This window comes from Aptenodytes patagonicus, chromosome W, assembly GCF_965638725.1.
Source record: "Aptenodytes patagonicus chromosome W, bAptPat1.pri.cur, whole genome shotgun sequence".
Classification (NCBI taxonomy): Eukaryota; Metazoa; Chordata; class Aves; order Sphenisciformes; family Spheniscidae; genus Aptenodytes; species Aptenodytes patagonicus.
In genome coordinates this window covers 25,296,800-25,312,645 of record NC_134981.1, presented here as the reverse complement: position 1 = coordinate 25,312,645, position 15,846 = coordinate 25,296,800, and the positions used below count along the sequence as shown (strand labels likewise).

The 15,846-nt window shown below is 43.1% G+C and overlaps 1 protein-coding gene across 1 annotated transcript in view; it reads left to right on the top strand.

Moving 5' to 3' along the window:
- Nucleotides 1–15,846, top strand: part of LOC143171960 (myocyte-specific enhancer factor 2C-like) — a 206,023-nt gene that overhangs the window by 1,866 nt on the left and 188,311 nt on the right. The window contains exon 3 of the mRNA XM_076361146.1: nt 14,059–14,157. The gene's annotated coding sequence lies outside the window, so the exon portion shown is untranslated. The remainder of the gene's footprint in view (nt 1–14,058; nt 14,158–15,846) is intronic.

Genomic DNA, 15,846 nt, shown 5'->3' with positions numbered 1-15,846 from the left:
ACAAAATAATGAAGAGTCTACTATTATGAGAAAAATAGAAGAGATTGGGAAATAATCTACTTGCATATTAGGAGATAGTTACTACCTTTGGAAAGTTATGGCCATCCATTTAATTATGTGTCCTTACACTGTCTGACTTCATTAACCATTTGATCTTCAACCGCTATACTTTTGATAGCATTTTAGATTTTAGGCACATACAACCTCACTGAAATGATGTTTTGATTTGTATTCTTCCTTAAAAACATGAGGGAACTGTCTCACACTTAAGGCAAAGAGGCACTTCTCCCTGTTGTTCCAGGAAAAAACTGTTCTGTAAATAGTTTCAAAAACACTGGGTTTAATCTGCAAAAAGGATGCAGGAACTTTTAATTAAACCTCACTTTAATCCAGAAATTCTTAATCTGTATATCCCTTAGCGAGCATGGGTCCTTCTTAAATTATTGATGCTCATATGCCCTCCTCTACCTTTGCCCCATCTTCACCCCACCTGAATATCTAGATACCAAAAGAACCTCTGCTCCCACTTAGAGCTAGAAAATCCCATAACTCCCTTCCAAACAAATTTGTCTTCTCCAGCCCTAACTCCTTTATCTGAGTCACGGCCAAGAGGACAGCTAAATTGCATCCAGAGATACTAGAGGAAGGAGGCCTTACAGTACAGAACCTCAGATTGTTGAAGATGTAAAAGGTAGAGACAAAAGCTAATGAATGTTATCAACTCACTTTTTTGCCACCATAATGGAAATATTTAGCTTTTACTGAGAGTTTAAGAATGGAGAGGGTAATGATATAGTTGATGGGTCAATCCAAGAAGTTTCAGTTTATATTTGATTGGAGATTAATTGGTTAAAAAAAAGAAAAGAATTGAAGTTGTCTCTATATGGTCCTTACTTGCCTGACAAAAATAATAACCCTCAGTTTCAAAAACTTAGCTTCTCCAATTTAGTAACTAAGTTTCTTCTCCTTTAACTGCGTCACTGTAGCTATCCGTAAAGACACTGCTGAAATCAGATACTGCAGGCCTGATTCTTTGTTTCCTTATAAAATGGTGCAGGCTTGCAGAATGTAACAGACCACAAATGGGAATTTAAATCTGTCCATATCATAAAGGAACTGTGCAAAGATGCTCAAACTAGATTATCCAACAGCAATAATAACTTCAAATTAAATACATCTAAACCAAAGTACATATCCAAACATGACCTCCAAGGTTCAGTTTCCTTTTAACCTCAGTAATATCAGCTTTTTAGTGTGTTTCCATGGGAAGAGTTATAACCAATGACATCAGAAGTTTTAATATAGACTAACATAAGTGGCACAAGCACATCTAAAAGCTGACCCAACTACTGTGCAATTACATTTTATGGCTATAGAGGTTACAAGTTCTTCTTCATATATCAACAAGAGCTGTCAACCTTCAAAAGGCATCAAAAACAATAATTAATATAAAACTATTAGCTGTTTTAGAGAACAGAAGAATTAGTATTACAGCAGCACCTAGAAGCTATAGTTATGGATCAACACTTGTGCTTGGAGTTGTTCAAATGCAAAACAAAACCATGAACTTAGGACTGATGAGTTTACAAACATTAAAATTAAGAAGAGTGCATTTTCTCAAAATGTCCAGAGACTAACCTATTGCTTTTGGCATCTGTATACAGACATCTGTATACATAGTTTGCCAGCAGTACTGTTATTCCTTCATTCCATATACTATTCTATTACTATTATATTCTATACTCAATTTATGCTGCAAATATCATACAACATAATCTAACAGGCAGGATGATTGACCTTTTAAATTTGCATATCATTTACTCCAATGTTGGTTACAGAAAGTAGTAAGCAACTTGAAATAGATGCAAATCACCAAAGAAACATCAAAAAATCTGGATGCTTATCTGAAATATATCTCAAAGTCTGGTCTGGAAAACTCCTGAGAATTGGGTTTCCTCAAAAAAAAAAAAAAAAAAAGGAATCTCTTCTTAAAGCTAGGAATATTGTAACAGCAACCTTTCTTGGGGTATGTTGGAATTTGTATCTGTAGCCAGGATGGGGAACCGTAGTGGCCTTCAGCAACAGGAGAATGAGTTGACTAACAGTTTTCTACTCTTAGAACAGGTCTGATTTGAATTTTATTTGAATTGTGGCTAGGAGTCTATCCAAAACAAATCCCTACTTTGCTTGGCCCTCAAAATTATGAATTCCATTGTCTACACAGATGTAGATACTGATCTAATTTGTAGCAACTGCAGAATACTTAATTCTGCTTCTATATCATCATGCAGCACAAGACAGACAAATGCTTGAGTGTCACACAATTAGCGTGGGGGTGCAATCATATTTTTTTATTTTAGGTTGTGGGGTTTTTTGCAAAATGTCTGAAAAATATCACAATACCATAGTCTGCCAGTTCCATTTCAGGAAAAGGGAGGGAACGCACAGCTTAAAAAAAAATCTCCCCATATTTCCCAAAATTTCTTATAATGCTAGTTCTCAAATGTATTTCTTGGGAGCCTTTTTTCTTGGGGGGAAAGAGGGAGAACTGTCCTAGTGGAAACTTCTTTTGAAATGGCTAGCTAATGGTGAAGAGGTTTAAATATTCTAAAATTACATAAATTAACAATTGTCGTGGTTTAACCTCAGTCAGCAACTAAGCACCACGCAGCCGCTTGCTCACTCCCCCCACCCACGGTGGGATGGGGGAGAGAATTGGAAGAGCACAAGTTAGAAAAACTCGTGGGTTGAGATAAAAACAGTTTAATAATTGAAAGAAAATGATAATAATAATATGATAATAATAATAATACAGAAAGCAAGTGATGCACAGTACAATTGCTCATGACCTGCCGACCGATGCCCAGCCAGTCCCCGAGCAGCGGCCCCCCCGGCCAGCTCTCCCCAGTTTATGTACTGAGCATGACGTCACATGGTATGGAATGTCCCTTTGGCCAGTTTGGCTGTGCCCCCTCCCAGCTTCTTGTGCACCTCCAGCCTTCTCAGTCGGTAGAGCATGGAAAACTAAAAAGTCCTTGGCTAGTGTAAGCATTACCTAGCAACAACTAAAACATCGGTGCATTATCAACTTTGTTCTCCTCCTAAATCCAAAACACAGCATTGTACCAGCTACTAGGAAGGAAATTAACTCTATCCCTGCCGAAACCAGGACAATATCCACCCCTTATTCTATACCATCTGTGTCATGCTCAAGTCTCATATTTTCCAGTACATTTCCATTAATCACCACCCCCTTTTTTTTTTATATATATATACACACACACACAGAGATATCATTCCCTTAGTCTGTGGGCCATCCCTCTAAAACGTTCGGTGAGTTCATTTAGTCCATGATTCGGGCTCCATCTGTCATAATAATCGTCCAGGGCAGGAAAGATGGAGATGGTATGTGGTGTTGGATTGTTTCATGTTGAAGTCAGTTCTGGTACCATCATCACTGTGCTTTGCTTGGTTTCACTGAAGTTATTCTTCATTAGTCTGGGTGATTCTTTTTGTAATATCACTAGTATGGCATATAATATTATTAGTATTATTAGTATAACTATTATAACTATAATTAGTACTTAACATCACATAATTCAGATCATTGGCTATTCTCACCCAAAATCAAATCCCCTTGAGGTACATATCGGACGTCCCCATCCTTCCGCATTATCCACCAAGTGCACCCAGGTCCTCGAGCAAAAGCAATCCCACGGATGGGTTTGCCTTTGCCCAAGGCAGGAATAACCCAGACTGTCTTCCCCAGCATATTTTTTATGTGCACTACAGGGACTTTATTCCCATCTACAGTACGTAAAAGTTCTGACTGGGCAGGGCCAGCTCGATTGGCAGATCCCTGAGTGTTGACTAACCAGGTGGCCTTTGCTAAATGTGTATCCCAATGTTTGAATGTCCCGCCACCCATTGCTCTCAGTGTAGTCTTTAACAGTCCATTGTATCGTTCGATTTTCCCAGAGGCTGGTGCATGATAGGGGATGTGATAGACCCACTCAATGCCGTGCTCCTTGGCCCAGGTGTCTATGAGGTTGTTTCGGAAACGAGTCCCGTTGTCTGACTCAATTCTTTCTGGGGTGCCATGTCGCCATAGGACTTGCTTTTCAAAGCCCAGGATAGCATTCCGGGCAGTGGCATGGGGCACGGGATATGTTTCCAGCCATCCGGTGGTTGCCTCCACCATTGTAAGCACATGGCGCTTGCCTTGGCGGGTTCGTGGGAGTGTGATATAATCGATCTGCCAGGCCTCTCCATATTTATATTTCAGCCATCGTCCTCCATACCAAAGAGGCTTTAACCGCTTGGCTTGCTTGATCGCAGCACATGTTTCGCATTCATGGATAACCTGCGCAATAGTGTCCATGGCCAAGTCCACCCCTCGATCACAAGCCCATCTGTATGTTGCATCTCTTCCTTGGTGACCTGAGGTGTCATGGGCCCACAGAGCTAGAAATAATTCACCCTTATGTTGCCAGTCCAGATCCACCTGAGCCACTTCAATCTTAGCAGCCTGATCCACCTGCTGGTTGTTTTGATGTTCTTCAGTGGCCCGACTCTTGGGTACGTGAGCATCTACGTGATGGACTTTTACAACCAGGTTCTCCACCCGGGCAGCAATATCTTGCCACAATGCAGCAGCCCAGATGGGTTTGCCTCTGCGCTGCCAGTTGCTCTGCTTCCATTGCTGCAACCACCCCCACAGGGCATTTGCCACCATCCATGACTCAGTATAGAGATAGAGCACTGGCCACTTTTCTCGGTCAGCAATGTCTAAAGCCAGCTGGATGGCCTTTACTTCTGCAAATTGGCTCGATTCACCTTCTCCTTCAGCAGTTTCTACAACTTGTCGCATAGGACTCCATGCAGCAGCTTTCCACCTCCGATGCTTTCCCACAAGACGACAGGACCCATCAGTGAACAGGGCATATTGCTTCTCATTTTCTGGTAGTACATTATACATTGGGGCCTCCTCAGCACGCGTCGTCTCCTCCTCTGGCGATATTCCACAACCTTTGCCCTCTGGCCAATCCATGATCACTTCCAGGATTCCTGGGCGACTGGGGTTTCCTATTCGAGCCCGTTGTGTGATTAGTGCGACTCACTTCCTCCACGTAGCATCAGTTGCATGATGTGTACAGGGGACCCTCCCTCTGAACAGCCAGCCTAGCACCGGCAGTCGGGGTGCCAGGAGGAGCTGTGCTTCAGTGCCGATCACTTCCGAAGCAGCTCGAACCCCTTCATATGCTGCCAATATCTCTTTTTCAGTTGGAGTATAGCCAACCTCATATCCTCTGTATCCCCGACTCCAAAACCCTAGGGGTCGACCTCGAGTCTCCCCTGGTGCTTTCTGCCAGAAGCTCCAGGTAGGGCCATTCTCCCCGGCTGCGGTGTAGAGCACATTTTTTACATCTTGTCCTGCCCGGACTGGCCCCAGGGCTACTGCGTGAACTATCTCCCGTTTAATTTGTTCAAAAGCTTGTCGTTGCTCAGGGCCCCATTTGAAATCGTTCTTCTTCCGGGTCACTTGATAGAGAGGGCTGTAATTTGGAATATGCATTCTCCAAAAACCCACGACGCCTAAGAAAGCTTGTGTTTCCTTTTTGCTAGTTGGTGGAGACATGGCTGTTATTTTGTTGATCACATCCATTGGGATCTGACGACGTCCATCTTGCCATTTTATTCCTAAAAACTGGATCTCCTGTGCAGGTCCCTTGACCTTACTTTGTTTTATGGCAAAACCGGCCTTCAGCAGGATTTGGACTATTTCCTTCCCTTTCTCAAAAACTTCCCCTGCTGTGTTGCCCCACACGATGATGTCATCAATGGATTGCAGGTGTTCCGGAGCCTCACCCTGTTCCAGTGCAGTCTGGATCGGTCCATGGCAAATGGTGGGGCTGTGTTTCCACCCCTGGGGCAGTCGGTTCCAGGTGTACTGGACGCCCCTCCACGTGAAAGCAAATTGTGGCCTGCACTCCGCTGCCAAAGGGATTGAGAAAAACGCATTAGCAATATCAGTTGTGGCATACCACTTGGCTGCCCTTGACTCCAGTTCGTATTGAAGTTCTAGCATGTCCGGCACGGCAGCACTCAGCGGTGGCGTGACTTCATTTAGGCCACGATAGTCTACTGTTAGTCTCCACTCTCCATTAGACTTCCGCACTGGCCATATGGGACTATTAAAGGGTGAGCGAGTCTTGCTGATCACTCCTTGGCTCTCCAGTCGACGAATCAGCTTATGGATGGGAATCAGGGAGTCTCGGTTGGTGCGATATTGCCACCGGTGCACTGTGGTGGTAGCGACTGGCACCTGTTGGTCTTCGACCTTCAGCAACCCCACAACAGAGGGGTCCTCCGAGAGACCAGGCAAGGTGGACAGCTGTTTAATTTCCTCCGTCTCCAAGGCAGCTATACCAAAAGCCCACCGGTACCCTTTTGGGTCCTTGAAATACCCTCTCCTGAGGTAGTCTATGCCAAGGATGCACGGAGCCTCTGGGACAGTCACAATGGGGTGCTTTTGCCACCCATTCCCAGTTAGACTTACTTCGGCTTCCAATACAGTTAGCTGTTGGGATCCCCCCGTCACCCCAGAAATACAGATGGGTTCTGCCCCTTTATAGCTTGATGGCATTAGGGTACACTGTGCACCGGTGTCCACTAGAGCCTTATACTCCTGTGGGTCTGATGTGCCAGGCCACTGAATCCACACAGTCCAGTAAACCCGGTTGTCCCTTTCCTCCCCCTGGCTGGAGGCAGGGCCCCTCTAATCCTCATCACAGTACTCATTTCTCATTTCTTGTACATATGAGTCAGAAGATTCTTCATTAAGATCAGGAGTAAGATCAGCCCTTCTACTCTCTCTGGGGAACTGCCCGCTGGAAACTGGAGCAGCCATTTTCCTGGAAGAACCTCTTTCTGTGATTGTTTTCCCTTGAAACTCACGTACCCGTGCCCCTAGGGCTGAGGTAGGTTTTCCACCCCACTTCCTCATGTCCTCTCCGTGGTCACGCAGGTAAAACCATAGGGTGCCCTGTGGTGTGTACCCTTTATATTCTCTCTCTTGAGCAAAAGAACGCTGACTCCTAATAGCCGAGATACTGGTCCGTACAGGTGAGGAGTAGGACCTATCCTCTCTGAGTTGCTGGATCTCCCCGGACAGTTTCTCCACAGCCGAGACGAGGGAGGAAGAGAGACTTTCCTCATATTGCCGGAGTTGACTAGCCAATTCATCCACTGTTTGTTCCTCTCCATCTTTCCAGGTCATCACTGCCAATGAATTGGCGTATGACGATGGTGAGCTCCTTATAAACTTCCGCCACATGGGTCGTGTGCACTTGACTTCGTCTGGATCTTTGGATAGTTGTTCATTGTTCAGGTCATCATAAATCACCTCCAGCACAGCTAATTCTCTCAGAAACTGGATACCCTTCTCCATGGTGGCCCACTTGCTTGGGCGACATATGACATCTTCCTTGAAGGGATACCTTCCCTTCATGCTTGACAAGAGTCGCCTCCAAAGGCTGAGGACTCGTGTCCCTTTTCCAATCGCTTCGTCAATGCCCCCTTCCCTAGAAAGGGATCCCAGCTGCTTGGCTTCCCTACCCTCTAATTCCAGGCTACTGGCCCCATTATCCCAGCATCGGAGCAGCCAGGTGACAATATGCTCGCCTGGACGACGGCTGAAATCTTTTCGTATATCTCGCAGCTCACTCAGGGATAGAGATCGGGTGGTCACTGCCTCGTTTATGAGTTCTTCCTCTTCTTCCTCCCCGATCAGCGGCCGGCTCTCCTCCTCCTGTTCTCGTGATGGCCCTTCTCTAGGGTCATCTGTCTCGTACACTTCTTCCTCCAGCCCCCTTTTAGAAGAAGCTTCTTCCTCCCTTACTAAACGAGCCGACTTCCGCTTCCAAGATTTCTTCTTGTGTACAGGGGCGACTGATACCGGCACAGGCTGGTTCTTTGGTTCAGCCACAGGGCCTCTCACCGGGGTCTGAGTGGCCACAGTACCTGTCGCTGGAGTCTGAGTAGCCGCAGAGCATGTTGCTGGGGTCGGAGTGGCCGCAGGGCCTGTCGCCGGGGTCTGAGTGGCCACACAGCATGTCGCTGGGGTCGGAGTGGCCGCAGGGCGTGTCGCCCAGGTCTGAGTGGCCGCAGGGCCTGTCGTTTTACCGTCAGAGCCAGAGACCTTCTCTTCCCTTTGAGGGCACTGAATGGTGTTGAACAGGGCTCGGTAGGCATGGGCCAGGCCCCAGCACGTTGCCATGATCTGCATCTCTCTGGAGTTGCCAGGGTGACAGCATAATTTGTCCAAATATTCCACTAACTTTTCAGGATTCTGCACTTGTTCAGGGGTGAAGTTCCAAAACACTGGGGGTGCCCATCGGCCTAGGTACTTGCCCATCTTGTCCCACACACCCTGCCAGTCATAACTATCCAGCCTTGGGGCAGATCTCTGGATGATATTCTTAAATTGCTTACCAACTTTAGACAAAACAAAACAATATTCCCAAGAAGTACCAATAGAAGTATCTTAACTGCCCAAGGCTGTTCAAAATACTGAAAAGTTACTGTAATGATGGAGGAAACATCATAGAAGAAGGTAGTGACACTGCCATTCTGCATTTCCTCCGTAAAAAAACTCTCAGAAAAGTCACTGTAATTGCTAGTTGTCTCCACGACATGGTCTCCGTGGTACAGTAACGGCTTTATTGCGAAGTTTACATACCACACTAACGCCAATGTCAATGTTCTAAAGGCAAACCACACAAGCGAGACATCACTAATCACTGCAGACCACAGCAACCTGCAAAAACCAACACCAATCTTTAACATGTACAGCAGGAAAAAGAGCACGATGCAGATTATACAAATCAATATCGAGAACAGAGGAACCAACATTGTGACCCACAACTACTAACAGATATAAGTTCCTTAATACGCTCCGGTTAACCTGTTATTATCTCAAACCCTTCGTGCCCCATGTTGGGCGCCAAAAAGGACTGTCGTTTAACCTCAGTCGGCAACTGAGCACCACACAGCCGCTTGCTCACTCCCCCCAACCCCCGGTGGGATGGGGGAGAGAATTGGAAGGGCACAAGTGAGAAAAACTCATGGGTTGAGATAAAAACAGTTTAATAATTGAAATAAAATGATAATAACAATAGTAATGTAATAATAATACACAAAGCAAGTGATGCACAGTACAATTGCTCACCACCTGCCGACCGATGCCCAGCCAGTCCCCGAGCAGCGGCCCCCCCCGGCTAGCTTTCCCCAGTTTATGTAATGAGCATGATGTCACATGGTATGGAATGTCCCTTTGGCCAGTTGGGGTCAGCTGTCCTGGCTGTGCCCTCTCCCAGCTTCTTGTGTACCTCCAGCCTTCTCAGTCAGTAGAGCATGGAAAACTAAAAAGTCCTTGGCTAGTGTAAGCATTACCAAGCAACAACTAAAACATCGGTGTGTTATCAACTTTGTTCTCCTCCTAAATCCAAAACACAGCATTGTACCAGCTACTAGGAAGGAAATTAACTATATCCCTACCAAAACCAGGACAGTCTGTTTTCCTACCTCACACCTGAGGGGCTGGAAAAAGGGCTTTACCTCTCATTTCCCTGTCGCACCAACAACCGGCATCGTAAATTTACTTAAAGGCCCTTTACAAGAATTCAAAATAGAATATGTAGCTCCTGTATCTACCAGGAAATTAACCTTTTCATTCCCCAGCTTTATTGTAACCAGAGGTTCTGCTGGGGAGTTTGAATCTACCTCCGGTCCCCGTCAATCTGATTCCCTCTCGGGATCCAAATCTGTCCACTGCCTGGCTACCTCACACAATCTTTCATAGAAAGCCAAGGGAGTCTCTTCTTTCCCTTGTACAACCTGATATAATTTACACAATTTTTTGGGCTTCGGGATCCCGTTCTTAATCCCAAACAGAATCAATTGCTGATATCCTGAAATTAACTATCTCTTAGTAACATCATTTGGATCCCAAGCCGGGTCATCGGTTGGCAAAAATTCCTTCAGTCTTTCACTTCCGTGCTGTTTATGCAATCTCTCATTTTCTTCCCTAGCTTCTGCCAGCACGGTTCTCCTTTCCTCATACATAAGAAGGGTATTCATTAGTACCTGCATATCCCGCCAGTCGGGATCATGATTTTCAATTATAATCTCACAGTCCTGGCTACCTTATCCGGGTCTTCCCTATAAGACCCTGCCACATCTTTCCAATTTTTAAGATCTGCTGTAGAAAACGGCACTTTCACATATACTGGGGCTCCTTCTGGCCCCACAGCCTGTCTAAGGGGGGCTTGTATAATTGGTTTCTTGTCCCTCGTTTGTCTAGCAATCAGACTAACAGGATCATTACCAGCTCTACTTTCTATATCACTTTCCTCCCCGTCAGATTCCAGCTGAGGCATCTCATCCTCCTGACTGTCTCATATTCCTTTATCACGCCCACTCATCTTTCGAGGGGCAACCAACAACTCCACATTCTCATCCTCCTCATCATCTTTAAGCTTTTTACATCTTGACCCAACAATACATGCTGAACAACATTGCGACAACCCTTTCTGTCCTTTCTGATCTTTTTCCATTAATAACACATTCGAATCTTTTGAGACTAACCCACACTTCTTCTGGATTTCATAATTGCCCTGCAACGCAAACAACAACTGGACGTATGGCACCTCATCCTATTTCCTTTCCCTTTTACAAAACAACATTAACTGCAAAATAGTATTATAATTAACAGTCCCGAGCCACGGCCATTTTTCCCCATCTTCCAGGGTATAAAGTGGCCACCAGTCATTACAATACATAATTAACTTCTTTCGGGTAAGGGGATCACCCCCAAATTTACTCCAATTTCCCAGAATGCATCCTAATGGCAAACATTTGGTAATGCCACCTTCTGCCGAGGGTACATTACCCATTTTGATAACACAGAACACAAGCAGAACAAACAGACTAACAAACAGACTTTTAACAATTACCAATGCTACCAAGAGAAGCGCTCTCAACCCAACTCCCCATACTCCGGTCGTCACCGTAATAGCATATGAGGAGATTTCCAATAGTCCAAAATTTAACCTTGTTATCCCTTCAATATGTTCCTAATAGTGGATATGATTTACTCGGGGAACCAAATTACCTGATTACAATGTCTCTAAGGACTTTGGTTCGCTACTCACCCTCTGGCGGGGAGATCACGGATGGAGTCCCTGGAGAAATCCTCTGGTGCGCGCCCGAGTCCAGGCAGTGAGAGCTCCCCTCCGGTGGTACGCAGCAAGTCAAGGTCTATTCCAAGTTAGAGGTCCCATCTGGGTCACCAGAAAACTGTTATCGTTTTACTCTAACTCCCAAAACGCAGAGAAAAGACTACGTTTAGGAAGGAGACATTGCTTTATTCGATAGTGCGCAGAATTGGACACTCGGGGGAAGTTCCCCAAATCGAGTGTAAGGTTAAACAGAATACTTAGCATATTTATACACTCAAGTTTGCATAATTCATTAGTATACGTCACATTGACCCTTCTTATCTACTACATTTACATATTGCTAACGTTGTGAAACTATACTAAGCATGCGCAGGGGTCCCAAGTGGTCGTCGGTGGTCATTTGGGTGGGTGCCCCCTATTCATTCCGAGGCGTAGTTAACTTCAGGATGCCACTACAGATGTTATCTTTCCAAAGGCTTTGTAAGCATTCTATACATCCTTAATTGATCAAGTCCTTGTGATTGTTATTCTAAGGTAAGTTAAAATTCCATCCTTGACCTCAGGAATGCTCTGCAGGATAGCTAAAGCTACAACAATTAGAGCATATTTACATAAGGTTAGGTTTAAACTCTGCTGGTATCAAAACAACTTTAATAATATCTAATCTTTCTGTTGAAAGAAAACATTTGTCTATGAAAAATTTTCCTCCTATCTCTAGTTTTAAAATACTGTTAAAGAAACAAAACAAACAGTACAGTAAAGAAATTCTTAGATAAAAATAATGTCTTGGACAACTTTTTATGGAATATTTAAAGGACAATATAAATTTGCAAACTACGTTTTCAGAAACTGCCTTTTTTAACAGTGAAATACTTCAGATTACTAGAGATGGAACAATTTAGCAAAACAAACAGCCCCCCTTTTTATTGTTGACTCTGCATTTGGCATCCTTTTCCCCTGTACAATCAGTTAGTCTCTTCCCTGCAAAGGCCCTTGAAAATATCAGCAAGGTAGCAGAAAAAAAAAACCAAACACTTTTAAAAAAAAAGGAACATTAAAAAAACAACTTTCTGAAAGCCTTGAAACTTATAGATAATGCCCCAGATTATTCTACCTCTGAGCTCTCCATCTAGACCAGAAATACCATTTACTCCATCTTTACAAACATTGCCAAGTATGTGCTACACTCCTCCTACCATAGTCACTCAGTCATGATGCATGTTAACACACACATTGCCTTCCAGAAACTGAAAAGCCCCCTGCCATTCCCTTTCCCAGAATAAACTATCTACCACATTGTCACCCACTAGCTACAGATCAAATAACTTTACCAGCCTCACCCTGCTCATTAATACACATTTTCATATCATACACCTCCCTGTAGACTTCTGTCACTACTGGCTATGTGCCATCCCACATGCTAGGTAGACAGCAATATATTTTACCCAACATGGTCTGAGACTATTATTCATGTGCACTACAAAGCCTATTTGCATTGCACAAAATGCTAGCTGTAGCTAGTGCTGTACTTCAGTCCCACAAACAAATGGTCTTATTTATTCCAAAGGTCGAAGAGGTAGACAAAATACTGTTGCAGCTGCAGCCCCGCATCGCTCCCTCCTCATCGGGGACGGCGGCGCCACTCTCCGCACTCCCTCCAAACCCACACGGGCGTCTCTCTCCCGCACTCAAAAGGTGTCGTGGTTGTGCATACCCATGGTCTCCGGGCAGCCAGCACCCGACGCCTGCCCTCTACTCCCCGCAGTTGCACACGCGGCGGGGAGTCATCGGTGACTCTGCCCCCCGACCGGAAGGGTCTGGTGGTGCTGCCGGAGCAAAGCTGGACCCTCCGCCAGTCACCGGGGTGGCAATGCCCCACCACACCACTTCCCGGCCCCGGTAGATTCTCAGGCAATGCCCCCTGTGTGGGGGGCACCCGACTCGCATTGGCTGTTGAGCTGCGCTGTGTTTAGCAGAGGGGTCTAAAGAGAGAGCAACTTACCTACTTCTGTGTTACTTACCCACTGTGCATCATGTGTCCTTCCTATTAGCCACTCCTTCCCAAATCTCACTGAACTGGAATCCTCAAGCCGTTTTGTTTTTTTTTTTAATTAAAAAAAAAAGTGTGAAACTTTTAAAAAATATCAATATAGAGTCAAAATATTTTCAGGCTACAAGAGGTCAAGACAGAGACTACAGCGGTCACTTCTCCAAACAGCAACTATCAGTATAGCCACCTATTATACTGCAGTGAGAAATAGTTTATTTGGATTTACATAAGGACACCTTTTCCACAACAAAAAATGGGTATTTCAATTAAAAAGATTCACCTGATGATACTCAGTGTTGCATTCCTAGAGGCAGGCTTGAGGAGAAACTTCCTTGGGTAGCTGCAGAACAAACAATAGTTCTTAAAAGAAGGAATAAATTAATATTCCAAGCTTTAACATTTTAGCATTTGGCAGTTTTTTAAATTGACATTTATCAAACAATAAATCAACTACATTTTCCAAAAAGCGCATAAAAGCATAAATAATTTTCTAAGTACCTATTGGAAGATTAGTACAGTCCAAGATCAATAGCTTTATGATTTTATTGACAGTGTAGCATCCCTAAAGTAGGATTCAGATGGAGTTTATTACAGATTCTGAAAACTTAAAGTTACTTACAAGTGATATTCTTTTTAGGCCTAAGCGCATACCAGTAAAGATTCATATTCTTTTTATATAAATTGTTTTATAAATATCTTTAAATATATTTAAGTACTATATGTTTGCATTTAAATAATATACTACTTTTGTGCTTTTAAACATCTAAGGTGCCGAAAAACAATTGTAAATTGTGAAGTAACTACTATGAAAAAGATTAAGTAAAGCATTGGAGGCAGATGATTTTGACAATAAAGAGGGTATACGTGGTGAGTATTTAATATTTATTGCATTTAATATTACAAAGTCCTATTTATTGTTTTCAGATTTAATGTCAAATGCAAAGTCTGGAGAGCAAGCTCTGTTGTATTATATACTTACAAGTACACCTGTGACAAAGGCTTTCTCTAATCATTGCTTGATGTATATAACACCATTTTAGTAATGGCATGCCATTTTATTTAAAGTTCATGTGACAGCTGTGCCTACCTTGCAAATTTTTGCAATTAAATGATTTTGCAAAGAATCATGTACATTTCAGCTATTTGCAATGGTTTATAAAGCATTTAAATTGTGTTCCTGGAATATATATACTATTATCTTTGAAATTATATCTGTATTTATATTTTTTGTTCATTATAAAAGCATATGGATTAATGGAAAATTCTGAATGAATGAAGAGCAGATACAGTACTGTTGAATGATCTTGTGGGGTAGATGAATCTATAGCCTTGATTTCTCTCAGGGTGGGTTGCTGTGGCAACTGCCCCAGCTCACTTTTAAATAATTTTGTAAAGCTCATTTCAAGCACTGCACCCAGCGTGGGCCAAGTTTAAAAGCAGACAGACATGGGAAGAAGTGTTTTACTGTATTGCTCTTACAAGATAGCGAGGTGGTGGCATGGAGTGGGGCTGAACAGAAACACCTTTAAACACCAGGGTTAAGATACAAAGAAGGTGGATCATTTCATAGTAACTGTAGTGCTTTTCAGTTTAAATGTCATTAAATGATGTAAGCTGGCAATCTCATTTCTCCTAAGGGAAAGATATGTTCAGCATCCACAAAAGAATAAAAATGGACTTTGATAATCATCTTCAAAGGAATATTTTCCAAGCCCACCTTGAGATAATCACACTTGTAAGGGAAAGAGATACTTGGACACACTTCACTCTTTGATAAAACTTTGGGGATCTGATTTTATAATATTACATTTTGACTAATGTCTCATTGTTTAAAATAGTGTATGCCTTAAGTGGTGGAATAAGAAAAAGTAGTTTTGTCAGCAGACCTACACATGAACTGTCAACATCCAAAAGAGTAGATTTGTCCTGCAAGAAATTCAAAAAGGGTCCATTTGTGGAGCATCAGTACAAGTACAGATACCATAACAAAGGTTTTTCACTGTTTGAAATTATTCCAGATTTTAAAATTAAATGCAGCAAAATAGCAAAAGATCCTAGACACTTCATAAGATATTCATGCCTTATCTAACCCTGAGATGAGTGAGAAAGCATGATCACTTCCCTCATTTCTGTTTGTCCATCTAGCATCTGAACCCTGCTTTAAAAATCGAGATGTTCTTTACAAGGATTTGATGAATTGTACTCATGACAAAAACTTGGCATGGCTTTAAGATACTCTAGTATGTGAAGGTCACAACTATTTAAAGATTAGGCCACAAAAACCCACATGGAGATGTAGTAGACGTGTCAAGCTGCTGTATATGTTATTTTCTGAAATATTTGCCTACTCTAATAATTTCTTTTAAGCTAAGATAATAGTCAAGTTCTCTCCTGCCAGTTGAAGGGCTGTTTTATCAACTGGCAAGAAACCTGAAAACCTTTATATCCTGCACAAAACAAAGCAGATGACGGTCCTTTTCAATTAGAGCACAAAAGTGTGAAGTCTTAACACAATTTTCTATTTTTGCCACTAAGAAAATATCAATATTACTGGAA